Source organism: Staurois parvus, unplaced genomic scaffold (genome assembly GCF_062004578.1).
Source record: "Staurois parvus isolate SC_StPar_1 unplaced genomic scaffold, SC_StPar_1.0 ptg000020l, whole genome shotgun sequence".
In the NCBI taxonomy this organism is placed as follows: Eukaryota; Metazoa; Chordata; class Amphibia; order Anura; family Ranidae; genus Staurois; species Staurois parvus.
Window position 1 is genome coordinate 5789239 of NW_028317816.1, and position 16513 is coordinate 5805751.

Below are 16513 nucleotides of genomic sequence, written 5' to 3' on the forward strand. Positions count from 1 at the left end.
TTGTGCTTGCCGTGGACACCAGGCTGGCATAACCTAGGCTAAAAGGTCCAGCAAACTCGCAGGGCTTTGAAGAGATCAGCTGGAAGCATCAAGAGCAGGGCTGCTGCCTAAACCATGCCATTGCGGCAAAAAGCTCCCGAGGCCACTCTTAAAACCTTTTCAAAGGCTTAATCTGCAGCCAAAGAAAGGCGCTGCTGAGAGTCGAACTCGGGATCTCCTGTTTACTAGACAGGCGCTTTAACCAACTAAGCCACAGCACCACACCCAGACGCTGTGCTCGTGCCAAAGGCAGACTTGTGTCAGCACAGGCACAGAACAGTTGTGAGGAACTTCTTGACAAATGTTACGCACATCAAGCTTCAAAATCTCTAACGCAGCATGAAAGGCAGAGGAGGAGATAGCAAAGGAGACTATGCAACGTCCTTTTGAACTCATCACTCCTCCAAAAGTTGTTGTTTTTTTCTTTTTCTTCTTTTTTCATTGCTTATTTTTCTTAGCTGTTTGGTGCCAAGAAAAACCAGCTTACGAGTAGCTTGAAAACTTTCCAGCTTTGTACATTGCTTCATTTTTGCTAAAAGGTTTAAGAGCCAAGGCTACAACTCAGATATCTCTTGTGAAGTCAAGAGGTAACAGTGGGCCAATCCCACCTAATCTTATTTTAAACAGGCAGAGTCTGTACTCTAGAATCAAACAATGGACCGAAAATAAAAGAAGGTGGGAAAAACCAATTTGCCCATCTTTTGGCTTCCACTCCCGTGAAGATGAAATGCATGCGGGCAAAAAGATTTGGGGAAGGAAACTATCTGCATCTTGCTTCAGACCGTTTCTTACGCTTCTAACTTTTCATTTGTCCCTTGGAAGACAGCAGGCAGACATCCTCCTGTTTTTGGAAGAACACAGAGTCCTTGATCTAGAGCTAATCAACAGGCTGAAAATGAACAAAGATGGGGAAGAAAAATAGGAACGCTGCCATTTTTCATACATCCTCCACCCTTGACGTTTGAATTCATGATCGCCAAGAGGAGTTTGTGAATATGACTATTTGTGGAAAGACATCCTGCATGTGTCTTTTAACCAAATGAATCATTGCCCGAGGTGAAGTCAAAGGGAACAGATACTGAAGCGGTGACAAGAGTTTTGGGACCCCAAACACAGTCAAACACTTTGCATTCATGTAAAAATGCCAGCCAGGTAGGAGAAAAGTGTAGACTTGAAATTGATGGTTGAGCTACATCTCTGAATGTCCTGGCAAAAGAGTGGCTCCATCCAGGCGAATTTCTCTTGACGCGGGCACAGTTCATCATCTAGAGCCAATAAAAAAGGAACAGCAGAAAGTGAAAAAAAAAGATGGGGAATACATGACATTTTGCACCTGTTGACGCTTCCTAATTCCATGCCGTTAGACTGCGTGTCTGCAGCAAAGTTGGTGAGCATTACTACTTGTGACTTGCTTTACACCCTTGATTGCATTTGTAACATTTGATTATACCCTTGGCAGAAAAGGAAGAATGAAGCTTTTGTCACAATGAATTGACAGCACGGAAGCAAGGTGCTCTATTAGGAGGTGAGAAACGGCATCCTGCTTGTGTCTTTTCCTCAAGTTTCTGCTTGTGACATGCAGCTCCCAAAATCAAAGCTCGCAAGCTTGCTGTGGATGAGGTGGCCGAGTGGTTAAGGCGATGGACTGCTAATCCATTGTGCTCTGCATGCATGGGTTCGAATCCCATCCTCATCGAGCCCTTCGTCTAAAGGTGCACTGTTTTGTGCTTGCCGTGGACACCAGGCTGGCATAACCTAGGCTAAAAGGTCCAGCAAACTCGCAGGGCTTTGAAGAGATCAGCTGGAAGCATCAAGAGCAAGGCTGCTGCCTAAACCATGCCATTGCGGCACAAAGCTCCCGAGGCAACTCTTAAAACCTTTTCAAGGGCTTAATCTGCAGCCAAAGAAAGGAGCTGCTGAGAGTCGAACTCAGGATCTCCTGTTTACTAGACAGGCGCTTTAACCAACTAAGCCACAGCACCACACCCGGACACTGTGCTCGTGCCAAAGGCAGACTTGTGTCAGCACAGGCACAGAACAGTTGTGAGGAACTTCTTGACAAATGTTACGCACATCAAGCTTCAAAATCTCTAACGCAGCATGAAAGGCAGAGGAGGAGATAGCAAAGGAGACTATGCAACGTCCTTTTGAACTCATCACTCCTCCAAAAGTTGTTGTTTTTTTCTTTTTCTTCTTTTTTCATTGCTTATTTTTCTTAGCTGTTTGGTGCCAAGAAAAACCAGCTTACGAGTAGCTTGAAAACTTTCCAGCTTTGTACATTGCTTCATTTTTGCTAAAAGGTTTAAGAGCCAAGGCTACAACTCAGATATCTCTTGTGAAGTCAAGAGGTAACAGTGGGCCAATCCCACCTAATCTTATTTTAAACAGGCAGAGTCTGTACTCTAGAATCAAACAATGGACCGAAAATAAAAGAAGGTGGGAAAAACCAATTTGCCCATCTTTTGGCTTCCACTCCCGTGAAGATGAAATGCATGCGGGCAAAAAGATTTGGGGAAGGAAACTATCTGCATATTGCTTCAGACCGTTTCTTACGCTTCTAACTTTTCATTTGTCCCTTGGAAGACAGCAGGCAGACATCCTCCTGTTTTTGGAAGAACACAGAGTCCTTGATCTAGAGCTAATCAACAGGCTGAAAATGAACAAAGATGGGGAAGAAAAATAGGAACGCTGCCATTTTTCATACATCCTCCACCCTTGACGTTTGAATTCATGATCGCCAAGAGGAGTTTGTGAATATGACTATTTGTGGAAAGACATCCTGCATGTGTCTTTTAACCAAATGAATCATTGCCCGAGGTGAAGTCAAAGGGAACAGATACTGAAGCGGTGACAAGAGTTTTGGGACCCCAACCACAGTCAAACACTTTGCATTCATGTAAAAATGCCAGCCAGGTAGGAGAAAAGTGTAGACTTGAAATTGATGGTTGAGCTACATCTCTGAATGTCCTGGCAAAAGAGTGGCTCCATCCAGGCGAATTTCTCTTGACGCGGGCACAGTTCATCATCTAGAGCCAATAAAAAAGGAACAGCAGAAAGTGAAAAAAAAAGATGGGGAATACATGACATTTTGCACCTGTTGACGCTTCCTAATTCCATGCCGTTAGACTGCGTGTCTGCAGCAAAGTTGGTGAGCATTACTACTTGTGACTTGCTTTACACCCTTGATTGCATTTGTAACATTTGATTATACCCTTGGCAGAAAAGGAAGAATGAAGCTTTTGTCACAATGAATTGACAGCACGGAAGCAAGGTGCTCTATTAGGAGGTGAGAAACGGCATCCTGCTTGTGTCTTTTCCTCAAGTTTCTGCTTGTGACATGCAGCTCCCAAAATCAAAGCTCGCAAGCTTGCTGTGGATGAGGTGGCCGAGTGGTTAAGGCGATGGACTGCTAATCCATTGTGCTCTGCATGCATGGGTTCGAATCCCATCCTCATCGAGCCCTTCATCTAAAGGTGCTCTGTTTTGTGCTTGCCGTGGACACCAGGCTGGCATAACCTAGGCTAAAAGGTCCAGCAAACTCGCAGGGCTTTGAAGAGATCAGCTGGAAGCATCAAGAGCAGGGCTGCTGCCTAAACCATGCCATTGCGGCAAAAAGCTCCCGAGGCCACTCTTAAAACCTTTTCAAAGGCTTAATCTGCAGCCAAAGAAAGGCGCTGCTGAGAGTCGATCTCGGGATCTCCTGTTTACTAGACAGGCGCTTTAACCAACTAAGCCACAGCACCACACGCAGACCCTGTGCTCGTGCCAAAGGCAGACTTGTGTCAGCACAGGCACAGAACAGTTGTGAGGAACTTCTTGACAAATGTTACGCACATCAAGCTTCAAAATCTCTAACGCAGCATGAAAGGCAGAGGAGGAGATAGCAAAGGAGACTATGCAACGTCCTTTTGAACTCATCACTCCTCCAAAAGTTGTTGTTTTTTTCTTTTTCTTCTTTTTTCATTGCTTATTTTTCTTAGCTGTTTGGTGCCAAGAAAAACCAGCTTACGAGTAGCTTGAAAACTTTCCAGCTTTGTACATTGCTTCATTTTTGCTAAAAGGTTTAAGAGCCAAGGCTACAACTCAGATATCTCTTGTGAAGTCAAGAGGTAACAGTGGGCCAATCCCACCTAATCTTATTTTAAACAGGCAGAGTCTGTACTCTAGAATCAAACAATGGACCGAAAATAAAAGAAGGTGGGAAAAACCAATTTGCCCATCTTTTGGCTTCCACTCCCGTGAAGATGAAATGCATGCGGGCAAAAAGATTTGGGGAAGGAAACTATCTGCATATTGCTTCAGACCGTTTCTTACGCTTCTAACTTTTCATTTGTCCCTTGGAAGACAGCAGGCAGACATCCTCCTGTTTTTGGAAGAACACAGAGTCCTTGATCTAGAGCTAATCAACAGGCTGAAAATGAACAAAGATGGGGAAGAAAAATAGGAACGCTGCCATTTTTCATACATCCTCCACCCTTGACGTTTGAATTCATGATCGCCAAGAGGAGTTTGTGAATATGACTATTTGTGGAAAGACATCCTGCATGTGTCTTTTAACCAAATGAATCATTGCCCGAGGTGAAGTCAAAGGGAACAGATACTGAAGCGGTGACAAGAGTTTTGGGACCCCAACCACAGTCAAACACTTTGCATTCATGTAAAAATGCCAGCCAGGTAGGAGAAAAGTGTAGACTTGAAATTGATGGTTGAGCTACATCTCTGAATGTCCTGGCAAAAGAGTGGCTCCATCCAGGCGAATTTCTCTTGACGCGGGCACAGTTCATCATCTAGAGCCAATAAAAAAGGAACAGCAGAAAGTGAAAAAAAAAGATGGGGAATACATGACATTTTGCACCTGTTGACGCTTCCTAATTCCATGCCGTTAGACTGCGTGTCTGCAGCAAAGTTGGTGAGCATTACTACTTGTGACTTGCTTTACACCCTTGATTGCATTTGTAACATTTGATTATACCCTTGGCAGAAAAGGAAGAATGAAGCTTTTGTCACAATGAATTGACAGCACGGAAGCAAGGTGCTCTATTAGGAGGTGAGAAACGGCATCCTGCTTGTGTCTTTTCCTCAAGTTTCTGCTTGTGACATGCAGCTCCCAAAATCAAAGCTCGCAAGCTTGCTGTGGATGAGGTGGCCGAGTGGTTAAGGCGATGGACTGCTAATCCATTGTGCTCTGCATGCATGGGTTCGAATCCCATCCTCATCGAGCCCTTCATCTAAAGGTGCTCTGTTTTGTGCTTGCCGTGGACACCAGGCTGGCATAACCTAGGCTAAAAGGTCCAGCAAACTCGCAGGGCTTTGAAGAGATCAGCTGGAAGCATCAAGAGCAGGGCTGCTGCCTAAACCATGCCATTGCGGCACAAAGCTCCCGATTCCACTCTTAAAACCTTTTCAAGGGCTTAATGTGCAGCCAAAGAAAGGCGCTGCTGAGAGTCGAACTCAGGATCTTCCTGTTTACTAGACAGGCGCTTTAACCAACTAAGCCACAGCACCACACCCGGACACTGTGCTCGTGCCAAAGGCAGACTTGTGTCAGCACAGGCACAGAACAGTTGTGAGGAACTTCTTGACAAATGTTACGCACATCAAGCTTCAACATCTCTAACGCAGCATGAAAGGCAGAGGAGGAGATAGCAAAGGAGACTATGCAACGTCCTTTTAAACTCATCACTCCTCCAAAAGTTGTTGTTTTTTTCTTTTTCTTCTTTTTTCATTGCTTATTTTTCTTAGCTGTTTGGTGCCAAGAAAAACCAGCTTACGAGTAGCTTGAAAACTTTCCAGCTTTGTACATTGCTTCATTTTTGCTAAAAGGTTTAAGAGCCAAGGCTACAACTCAGATATCTCTTGTGAAGTCAAGAGGTAACAGTGGGCCAATCCCACCTAATCTTATTTTAAACAGGCAGAGTCTGTACTCTAGAATCAAACAATGGACCGAAAATAAAAGAAGGTGGGAAAAACCAATTTGCCCATCTTTTGGCTTCCACTCCCGTGAAGATGAAATGCATGCGGGCAAAAAGATTTGGGGAAGGAAACTATCTGCATCTTGCTTCAGACCGTTTCTTACGCTTCTAACTTTTCATTTGTCCCTTGGAAGACAGCAGGCAGACATCCTCCTGTTTTTGGAAGAACACAGAGTCCTTGATCTAGAGCTAATCAACAGGCTGAAAATGAACAAAGATGGGGAAGAAAAATAGGAACGCTGCCATTTTTCATACATCCTCCACCCTTGACGTTTGAATTCATGATCGCCAAGAGGAGTTTGTGAATATGACTATTTGTGGAAAGACATCCTGCATGTGTCTTTTAACCAAATGAATCATTGCCCGAGGTGAAGTCAAAGGGAACAGATACTGAAGCGGTGACAAGAGTTTTGGGACCCCAACCACAGTCAAACACTTTGCATTCATGTCAAAATGCCAGCCAGGTAGGAGAAAAGTGTAGACTTGAAATTGATGGTTGAGCTACATCTCTGAATGTCCTGGCAAAAGAGTGGCTCCATCCAGGCGAATTTCTCTTGACGCGGGCACAGTTCATCATCTAGAGCCAATAAAAAAGGAACAGCAGAAAGTGAAAAAAAAAGATGGGGAATACATGACATTTTGCACCTGTTGACGCTTCCTAATTCCATGCCGTTAGACTGCGTGTCTGCAGCAAAGTTGGTGAGCATTACTACTTGTGACTTGCTTTACACCCTTGATTGCATTTGTAACATTTGATTATACCCTTGGCAGAAAAGGAAGAATGAAGCTTTTGTCACAATGAATTGACAGCACGGAAGCAAGGTGCTCTATTAGGAGGTGAGAAACGGCATCCTGCTTGTGTCTTTTCCTCAAGTTTCTGCTTGTGACATGCAGCTCCCAAAATCAAAGCTCGCAAGCTTGCTGTGGATGAGGTGGCCGAGTGGTTAAGGCGATGGACTGCTAATCCATTGTGCTCTGCATGCATGGGTTTGAATCCCATCCTCATCGAGCCCTTCGTCTAAAGGTGCACTGTTTTGTGCTTGCCGTGGACACCAGGCTGGCATAACCTAGGCTAAAAGGTCCAGCAAACTCGCAGGGCTTTGAAGAGATCAGCTGGAAGCATCAAGAGCAGGGCTGCTGCCTAAACCATGCCATTGCGGCAAAAAGCTCCCGAGGCCACTCTTAAAACCTTTTCAAAGGCTTAATCTGCAGCCAAAGAAAGGCGCTGCTGAGAGTCGAACTCGGGATCTCCTGTTTACTAGACAGGCGCTTTAACCAACTAAGCCACAGCACCACACCCAGACGCTGTGCTCGTGCCAAAGGCAGACTTGTGTCAGCACAGGCACAGAACAGTTGTGAGGAACTTCTTGACAAATGTTACGCACATCAAGCTTCAAAATCTCTAACGCAGCATGAAAGGCAGAGGAGGAGATAGCAAAGGAGACTATGCAACGTCCTTTTGAACTCATCACTCCTCCAAAAGTTGTTGTTTTTTTCTTTTTCTTCTTTTTTCATTGCTTATTTTTCTTAGCTGTTTGGTGCCAAGAAAAACCAGCTTACGAGTAGCTTGAAAACTTTCCAGCTTTGTACATTGCTTCATTTTTGCTAAAAGGTTTAAGAGCCAAGGCTACAACTCAGATATCTCTTGTGAAGTCAAGAGGTAACAGTGGGCCAATCCCACCTAATCTTATTTTAAACAGGCAGAGTCTGTGCTCTAGAATCAAACAATGGACCGAAAATAAAAGAAGGTGGGAAAAACCAATTTGCCCATCTTTTGGCTTCCACTCCCGTGAAGATGAAATGCATGCGGGCAAAAAGATTTGGGGAAGGAAACTATCTGCATCTTGCTTCAGACCGTTTCTTACGCTTCTAACTTTTCATTTGTCCCTTGGAAGACAGCAGGCAGACATCCTCCTGTTTTTGGAAGAACACAGAGTCCTTGATCTGGAGCTAATCAACAGGCTGAAAATGAACAAAGATGGGGAAGAAAAATAGGAACGCTGCCATTTTTCATACATCCTCCACCCTTGACGTTTGAATTCATGATCGCCAAGAGGAGTTTGTGAATATGACTATTTGTGGAAAGACATCCTGCATGTGTCTTTTAACCAAATGAATCATTGCCCGAGGTGAAGTCAAAGGGAACAGATACTGAAGCGGTGACAAGAGTTTTGGGACCCCAACCACAGTCAAACACTTTGCATTCATGTAAAAATGCCAGCCAGGTAGGAGAAAAGTGTAGACTTGAAATTGATGGTTGAGCTACATCTCTGAATGTCCTGGCAAAAGAGTGGCTCCATCCAGGCGAATTTCTCTTGACGCGGGCACAGTTCATCATCTAGAGCCAATAAAAAAGGAACAGCAGAAAGTGAAAAAAAAAGATGGGGAATACATGACATTTTGCACCTGTTGACGCTTCCTAATTCCATGCCGTTAGACTGCGTGTCTGCAGCAAAGTTGGTGAGCATTACTACTTGTGACTTGATTTACACCCTTGATTGCATTTGTAACATTTGATTATACCCTTGGCAGAAAAGGAAGAATGAAGCTTTTGTCACAATGAATTGACAGCACGGAAGCAAGGTGCTCTATTAGGAGGTGAGAAACGGCATCCTGCTTGTGTCTTTTCCTCAAGTTTCTGCTTGTGACATGCAGCTCCCAAAATCAAAGCTCGCAAGCTTGCTGTGGATGAGGTGGCCGAGTGGTTAAGGCGATGGACTGCTAATCCATTGTGCTCTGCATGCATGGGTTCGAATCCCATCCTCATTGAGCCCTTCGTCTAAAGGTGCACTGTTTTGTGCTTGCCGTGGACACCAGGCTGGCATAACCTAGGCTAAAAGGTCCAGCAAACTCGCAGGGCTTTGAAGAGATCAGCTGGAAGCATCAAGAGCAGGGCTGCTGCCTAAACCATGCCATTGCGGCAAAAAGCTCCCGAGGCAACTCTTAAAACCTTTTCAAAGGCTTAATCTGCAGCCAAAGAAAGACGCTGCTGAGAGTCAAACTCAGGATCTCCTGTTTACTAGACAGGCGCTTTAACCAACTAAGCCACAGCACCACACCCAGACACTGTGCTCGTGCCAAAGGCAGACTTGTGTCAGCACAGGCACAGAACAGTTGTGAGGAACTTCTTGACAAATGTTACGCACATCAAGCTTCAAAATCTCTAACGCAGCATGAAAGGCAGAGGAGGAGATAGCAAAGGAGACTATGCAACGTCCTTTTGAACTCATCACTCCTCCAAAAGTTGTTGTTTTTTTCTTTTTCTTCTTTTTTCATTGCTTATTTTTCTTAGCTGTTTGGTGCCAAGAAAAACCAGCTTACGAGTAGCTTGAAAACTTTCCAGCTTTGTACATTGCTTCATTTTTGCTAAAAGGTTTAAGAGCCAAGGCTACAACTCAGATATCTCTTGTGAAGTCAAGAGGTAACAGTGGGCCAATCCCACCTAATCTTATTTTAAACAGGCAGAGTCTGTGCTCTAGAATCAAACAATGGACCGAAAATAAAAGAAGGTGGGAAAAACCAATTTGCCCATCTTTTGGCTTCCACTCCCGTGAAGATGAAATGCATGCGGGCAAAAAGATTTGGGGAAGGAAACTATCTGCATCTTGCTTCAGACCGTTTCTTACGCTTCTAACTTTTCATTTGTCCCTTGGAAGACAGCAGGCAGACATCCTCCTGTTTTTGGAAGAACACAGAGTCCTTGATCTAGAGCTAATCAACAGGCTGAAAATGAACAAAGATGGGGAAGAAAAATAGGAACGCTGCCATTTTTCATACATCCTCCACCCTTGACGTTTGAATTCATGATCGCCAAGAGGAGTTTGTGAATATGACTATTTGTGGAAAGACATCCTGCATGTGTCTTTTAACCAAATGAATCATTGCCCGAGGTGAAGTCAAAGGGAACAGATACTGAAGCGGTGACAAGAGTTTTGGGACCCCAACCACAGTCAAACACTTTGCATTCATGTAAAAATGCCAGCCAGGTAGGAGAAAAGTGTAGACTTGAAATTGATGGTTGAGCTACATCTCTGAATGTCCTGGCAAAAGAGTGGCTCCATCCAGGCGAATTTCTCTTGACGCGGGCACAGTTCATCATCTAGAGCCAATAAAAAAGGAACAGCAGAAAGTGAAAAAAAAAGATGGGGAATACATGACATTTTGCACCTGTTGACGCTTCCTAATTCCATGCCGTTAGACTGCGTGTCTGCAGCAAAGTTGGTGAGCATTACTACTTGTGACTTGCTTTACACCCTTGATTGCATTTGTAACATTTGATTATACCCTTGGCAGAAAAGGAAGAATGAAGCTTTTGTCACAATGAATTGACAGCACGGAAGCAAGGTGCTCTATTAGGAGGTGAGAAACGGCATCCTGCTTGTGTCTTTTCCTCAAGTTTCTGCTTGTGACATGCAGCTCCCAAAATCAAAGCTCGCAAGCTTGCTGTGGATGAGGTGGCCGAGTGGTTAAGGCGATGGACTGCTAATCCATTGTGCTCTGCATGCATGGGTTCGAATCCCATCCTCATCGAGCCCTTCGTCTAAAGGTGCACTGTTTTGTGCTTGCCGTGGACACCAGGCTGGCATAACCTAGGCTAAAAGGTCCAGCAAACTCGCAGGGCTTTGAAGAGATCAGCTGGAAGCATCAAGAGCAGGGCTGCTGCCTAAACCATGCCATTGCGGCACAAAGCTCCCGAGGCCACTCTTAAAACCTTTTCAAGGGCTTAATCTGCAGCCAAAGAAAGGCGCTGCTGAGAGTCGAACTCAGGATCTCCTGTTTACTAGACAAGCGCTTTAACCAACTAAGTCACAGCACCACACCAAGACACTGTGCTCGTGCCAAAGGCAGACTTGTGTCAGCACAGGCACAGAACAGTTGTGAGGAACTTCTTGACAAATGTTACGCACATCAAGCTTCAAAATCTCTAACGCAGCATGAAAGGCAGAGGAGGAGATAGCAAAGGAGACTATGCAACGTCCTTTTGAACTCATCACTCCTCCAAAAGTTGTTGTTTTTTTCTTTTTCTTCTTTTTTCATTGCTTATTTTTCTTAGCTGTTTGGTGCCAAGAAAAACCAGCTTACGAGTAGCTTGAAAACTTTCCAGCTTTGTACATTGCTTCATTTTTGCTAAAAGGTTTAAGAGCCAAGGCTACAACTCAGATATCTCTTGTGAAGTCAAGAGGTAACAGTGGGCCAATCCCACCTAATCTTATTTTAAACAGGCAGAGTCTGTGCTCTAGAATCAAACAATGGACCGAAAATAAAAGAAGGTGGGAAAAACCAATTTGCCCATCTTTTGGCTTCCACTCCCGTGAAGATGAAATGCATGTGGGCAAAAAGATTTGGGGAAGGAAACTATCTGCATCTTGCTTCAGACCGTTTCTTACGCTTCTAACTTTTCATTTGTCCCTTGGAAGACAGCAGGCAGACATCCTCCTGTTTTTGGAAGAACACAGAGTCCTTGATCTAGAGCTAATCAACAGGCTGAAAATGAACAAAGATGGGGAAGAAAAATAGGAACGCTGCCATTTTTCATACATCCTCCACCCTTGACGTTTGAATTCATGATCGCCAAGAGGAGTTTGTGAATATGACTATTTGTGGAAAGACATCCTGCATGTGTCTTTTAACCAAATGAATCATTGCCCGAGGTGAAGTCAAAGGGAACAGATACTGAAGCGGTGACAAGAGTTTTGGGACCCCAACCACAGTCAAACACTTTGCATTCATGTAAAAATGCCAGCCAGGTAGGAGAAAAGTGTAGACTTGAAATTGATGGTTGAGCTACATCTCTGAATGTCCTGGCAAAAGAGTGGCTCCATCCAGGCGAATTTCTCTTGACGCGGGCACAGTTCATCATCTAGAGCCAATAAAAAAGGAACAGCAGAAAGTGAAAAAAAAAGATGGGGAATACATGACATTTTGCACCTGTTGACGCTTCCTAATTCCATGCCGTTAGACTGCGTGTCTGCAGCAAAGTTGGTGAGCATTACTACTTGTGACTTGCTTTACACCCTTGATTGCATTTGTAACATTTGATTATACCCTTGGCAGAAAAGGAAGAATGAAGCTTTTGTCACAATGAATTGACAGCACGGAAGCAAGGTGCTCTATTAGGAGATGAGAAACGGCATCCTGCTTGTGTCTTTTCCTCAAGTTTCTGCTTGTGACATGCAGCTCCCAAAATCAAAGCTCGCAAGCTTGCTGTGGATGAGGTGGCCGAGTGGTTAAGGCGATGGACTGCTAATCCATTGTGCTCTGCATGCATGGGTTCGAATCCCATCCTCATCGAGCCCTTCGTCTAAAGGTGCACTGTTTTGTGCTTGCCGTGGACACCAGGCTGGCATAACCTAGGCTAAAAGGTCCAGCAAACTCGCAGGGCTTTGAAGAGATCAGCTGGAAGCATCAAGAGCAGGGCTGCTGCCTAAACCATGCCATTGCGGCACAAAGCTCCCGAGGCCACTCTTAAAAACTTTTCAAGGGCTTAATCTGCAGCCAAAGAAAGGCGCTGCTGAGAGTCAAACTCAGGATCTCCTGTTTACTAGACAGGCGCTTTAACCAACTAAGCCACAGCACCACACCCGGACACTGTGCTCGTGCCAAAGGCAGACTTGTGTCAGCACAGGCACAGAACAGTTGTGAGGAACTTCTTGACAAATGTTACGCACATCAAGCTTCAAAATCTCTAACGCAGCATGAAAGGCAGAGGAGGAGATAGCAAAGGAGACTATGCAACGTCCTTTTGAACTCATCACTCCTCCAAAAGTTGTTGTTTTTTTCTTTTTCTTCTTTTTTCATTGCTTATTTTTCTTAGCTGTTTGGTGCCAAGAAAAACCAGCTTACGAGTAGCTTGAAAACTTTCCAGCTTTGTACATTGCTTCATTTTTGCTAAAAGGTTTAAGAGCCAAGGCTACAACTCAGATATCTCTTGTGAAGTCAAGAGGTAACAGTGGGCCAATCCCACCTAATCTTATTTTAAACAGGCAGAGTCTGTGCTCTAGAATCAAACAATGGACCGAAAATAAAAGAAGGTGGGAAAAACCAATTTGCCCATCTTTTGGCTTCCACTCCCGTGAAGATGAAATGCATGCGGGCAAAAAGATTTGGGGAAGGAAACTATCTGCATCTTGCTTCAGACCGTTTCTTACGCTTCTAACTTTTCATTTGTCCCTTGGAAGACAGCAGGCAGACATCCTCCTGTTTTTGGAAGAACACAGAGTCCTTGATCTAGAGCTAATCAACAGGCTGAAAATGAACAAAGATGGGGAAGAAAAATAGGAACGCTGCCATTTTTCATACATCCTCCACCCTTGACGTTTGAATTCATGATCGCCAAGAGGAGTTTGTGAATATGACTATTTGTGGAAAGACATCCTGCATGTGTCTTTTAACCAAATGAATCATTGCCCGAGGTGAAGTCAAAGGGAACAGATACTGAAGCGGTGACAAGAGTTTTGGGACCCCAACCACAGTCCAACACTTTGCATTCATGTAAAAATGCCAGCCAGGTAGGAGAAAAGTGTAGACTTGAAATTGATGGTTGAGCTACATCTCTGAATGTCCTGGCAAAAGAGTGGCTCCATCCAGGCGAATTTCTCTTGACGCGGGCACAGTTCATCATCTAGAGCCAATAAAAAAGGAACAGCAGAAAGTGAAAAAAAAAGATGGGGAATACATGACATTTTGCACCTGTTGACGCTTCCTAATTCCATGCCGTTAGACTGCGTGTCTGCAGCAAAGTTGGTGAGCATTACTACTTGTGACTTGCTTTACACCCTTGATTGCATTTGTAACATTTGATTATACCCTTGGCAGAAAAGGAAGAATGAAGCTTTTGTCACAATGAATTGACAGCACGGAAGCAAGGTGCTCTATTAGGAGGTGAGAAACGGCATCCTGCTTGTGTCTTTTCCTCAAGTTTCTGCTTGTGACATGCAGCTCCCAAAATCAAAGCTCGCAAGCTTGCTGTGGATGAGGTGGCCGAGTGGTTAAGGCGATGGACTGCTAATCCATTGTGCTCTGCATGCATGGGTTCGAATCCCATCCTCATCGAGCCCTTCGTCTAAAGGTGCACTGTTTTGTGCTTGCCGTGGACACCAGGCTGGCATAACCTAGGCTAAAAGGTCCAGAAAACTCGCAGGGCTTTGAAGAGATCAGCTGGAAGCATCAAGAGCAGGGCTGCTGCCTAAACCATGCCATTGCGGCACAAAGCTCCCGAGGCCACTCTTAAAACCTTTTCAAGGGCTTAATCTGCAGCCAAAGAAAGGCGCTGCTGAGAGTCGAACTCAGGATCTCCTGTTTACTAGACAGGCGCTTTAACCAACTAAGCCACAGCACCACACCCGGACACTGTGCTCGTGCCAAAGGCAGACTTGTGTCAGCACAGGCACAGAACAGTTGTGAGGAACTTCTTGACAAATGTTACGCACATCAAGCTTCAAAATCTCTAACGCAGCATGAAAGGCAGAGGAGGAGATAGCAAAGGAGACTATGCAACGTCCTTTTGAACTCATCACTCCTCCAAAAGTTGTTGTTTTTTTCTTTTTCTTCTTTTTTCATTGCTTATTTTTCTTAGCTGTTTGGTGCCAAGAAAAACCAGCTTACGAGTAGCTTGAAAACTTTCCAGCTTTGTACATTGCTTCATTTTTGCTAAAAGGTTTAAGAGCCAAGGCTACAACTCAGATATCTCTTGTGAAGTCAAGAGGTAACAGTGGGCCAATCCCACCTAATCTTATTTTAAACAGGCAGAGTCTGTACTCTAGAATCAAACAATGGACCGAAAATAAAAGAAGGTGGGAAAAACCAATTTGCCCATCTTTTGGCTTCCACTCCCGTGAAGATGAAATGCATGCGGGCAAAAAGATTTGGGGAAGGAAACTATCTGCATCTTGCTTCAGACCGTTTCTTACGCTTCTAACTTTTCATTTGTCCCTTGGAAGACAGCAGGCAGACATCCTCCTGTTTTTGGAAGAACACAGAGTCCTTGATCTAGAGCTAATCAACAGGCTGAAAATGAACAAAGATGGGGAAGAAAAATAGGAACGCTGCCATTTTTCATACATCCTCCACCCTTGACGTTTGAATTCATGATCGCCAAGAGGAGTTTGTGAATATGACTATTTGTGGAAAGACATCCTGCATGTGTCTTTTAACCAAATGAATCATTGCCCGAGGTGAAGTCAAAGGGAACAGATACTGAAGCGGTGACAAGAGTTTTGGGACCCCAACCACAGTCAAACACTTTGCATTCATGTAAAAATGCCAGCCAGGTAGGAGAAAAGTGTAGACTTGAAATTGATGGTTGAGCTACATCTCTGAATGTTCTGGCAAAAGAATGGCTCCATCCAGGCGAATTTCTCTTGACGCGGGCACAGTTCATCATCTAGAGCCAATAAAAAAGGAACAGCAGAAAGTGAAAAAAAAAGATGGGGAATACATGACATTTTGCACCTGTTGACGCTTCCTAATTCCATGCCGTTAGACTGCGTGTCTGCAGCAAAGTTGGTGAGCATTACTACTTGTGACTTGCTTTACACCCTTGATTGCATTTGTAACATTTGATTATACCCTTGGCAGAAAAGGAAGAATGAAGCTTTTGTCACAATGAATTGACAGCACGGAAGCAAGGTGCTCTATTAGGAGGTGAGAAACGGCATCCTGCTTGTGTCTTTTCCTCAAGTTTCTGCTTGTGACATGCAGCTCCCAAAATCAAAGCTCGCAAGCTTGCTGTGGATGAGGTGGCCGAGTGGTTAAGGCGATGGACTGCTAATCCATTGTGCTCTGCATGCATGGGTTCGAATCCCATCCTCATCGAGCCCTTCGTCTAAAGGTGCACTGTTTTGTGCTTGCCGTGGACACCAGGCTGGCATAACCTAGGCTAAAAGGTCCAGCAAACTCGCAGGGCTTTGAAGAGATCAGCTGGAAGCATCAAGAGCAGGGCTGCTGCCTAAACCATGCCATTGCGGCACAAAGCTCCCGAGGCCACTCTTAAAACCTTTTCAAGGGCTTAATCTGCAGCCAAAGAAAGGCGCTGCTGAGAGTCGAACTCAGGATCTCCTGTTTACTAGACAAGCGCTTTAACCAACTAAGTCACAGCACCACACCAAGACACTGTGCTCGTGCCAAAGGCAGACTTGTGTCAGCACAGGCACAGAACAGTTGTGAGGAACTTCTTGACAAATGTTACGCACATCAAGCTTCAAAATCTCTAACGCAGCATGAAAGGCAGAGGAGGAGATAGCAAAGGAGACTATGCAACGTCCTTTTGAACTCATCACTCCTCCAAAAGTTGTTGTTTTTTTCTTTTTCTTCTTTTTTCATTGCTTATTTTTCTTAGCTGTTTGGTGCCAAGAAAAACCAGCTTACGAGTAGCTTGAAAACTTTCCAGCTTTGTACATTGCTTCATTTTTGCTAAAAGGTTTAAGAGCCAAGGCTACAACTCAGATATCTCTTGTGAAGTCAAGAGGTAACAGTGGGCCAATCCCACCTAATCTTATTTTAAA

General features: G+C 44.5%; 10 non-coding genes across 10 annotated transcripts; 7 read left to right on the top strand and 3 right to left on the bottom strand.

Annotated features, from left to right (window-relative positions):
* The first annotated feature begins 1653 nt into the window (after positions 1–1653).
* TRNAS-GCU (transfer RNA serine (anticodon GCU)) lies at positions 1654–1735 on the top strand. The gene has a single exon. It is a non-coding gene; the product is annotated as a tRNA-Ser (tRNA).
* A 212-nt stretch (positions 1736–1947) lies between these two features.
* On the bottom strand, positions 1948–2021 carry TRNAT-AGU (transfer RNA threonine (anticodon AGU)). The gene has a single exon. It is a non-coding gene; the product is annotated as a tRNA-Thr (tRNA).
* A 1393-nt stretch (positions 2022–3414) lies between these two features.
* Positions 3415–3496, top strand: TRNAS-GCU (transfer RNA serine (anticodon GCU)). Its single transcript has one exon. It is a non-coding gene; the product is annotated as a tRNA-Ser (tRNA).
* A 1679-nt stretch (positions 3497–5175) lies between these two features.
* Positions 5176–5257, top strand: TRNAS-GCU (transfer RNA serine (anticodon GCU)). The gene has a single exon. It is a non-coding gene; the product is annotated as a tRNA-Ser (tRNA).
* Positions 5258–10459: 5202 nt separating this feature from the next.
* Positions 10460–10541, top strand: TRNAS-GCU (transfer RNA serine (anticodon GCU)). The gene has a single exon. It is a non-coding gene; the product is annotated as a tRNA-Ser (tRNA).
* A 1679-nt stretch (positions 10542–12220) lies between these two features.
* On the top strand, positions 12221–12302 carry TRNAS-GCU (transfer RNA serine (anticodon GCU)). Its single transcript has one exon. It is a non-coding gene; the product is annotated as a tRNA-Ser (tRNA).
* Positions 12303–12514: 212 nt separating this feature from the next.
* Positions 12515–12588, bottom strand: TRNAT-AGU (transfer RNA threonine (anticodon AGU)). Its single transcript has one exon. It is a non-coding gene; the product is annotated as a tRNA-Thr (tRNA).
* A 1393-nt stretch (positions 12589–13981) lies between these two features.
* On the top strand, positions 13982–14063 carry TRNAS-GCU (transfer RNA serine (anticodon GCU)). Its single transcript has one exon. It is a non-coding gene; the product is annotated as a tRNA-Ser (tRNA).
* Positions 14064–14275: 212 nt separating this feature from the next.
* Positions 14276–14349, bottom strand: TRNAT-AGU (transfer RNA threonine (anticodon AGU)). The gene has a single exon. It is a non-coding gene; the product is annotated as a tRNA-Thr (tRNA).
* A 1393-nt stretch (positions 14350–15742) lies between these two features.
* On the top strand, positions 15743–15824 carry TRNAS-GCU (transfer RNA serine (anticodon GCU)). The gene has a single exon. It is a non-coding gene; the product is annotated as a tRNA-Ser (tRNA).
* The last annotated feature ends 689 nt before the right edge of the window (positions 15825–16513 follow it).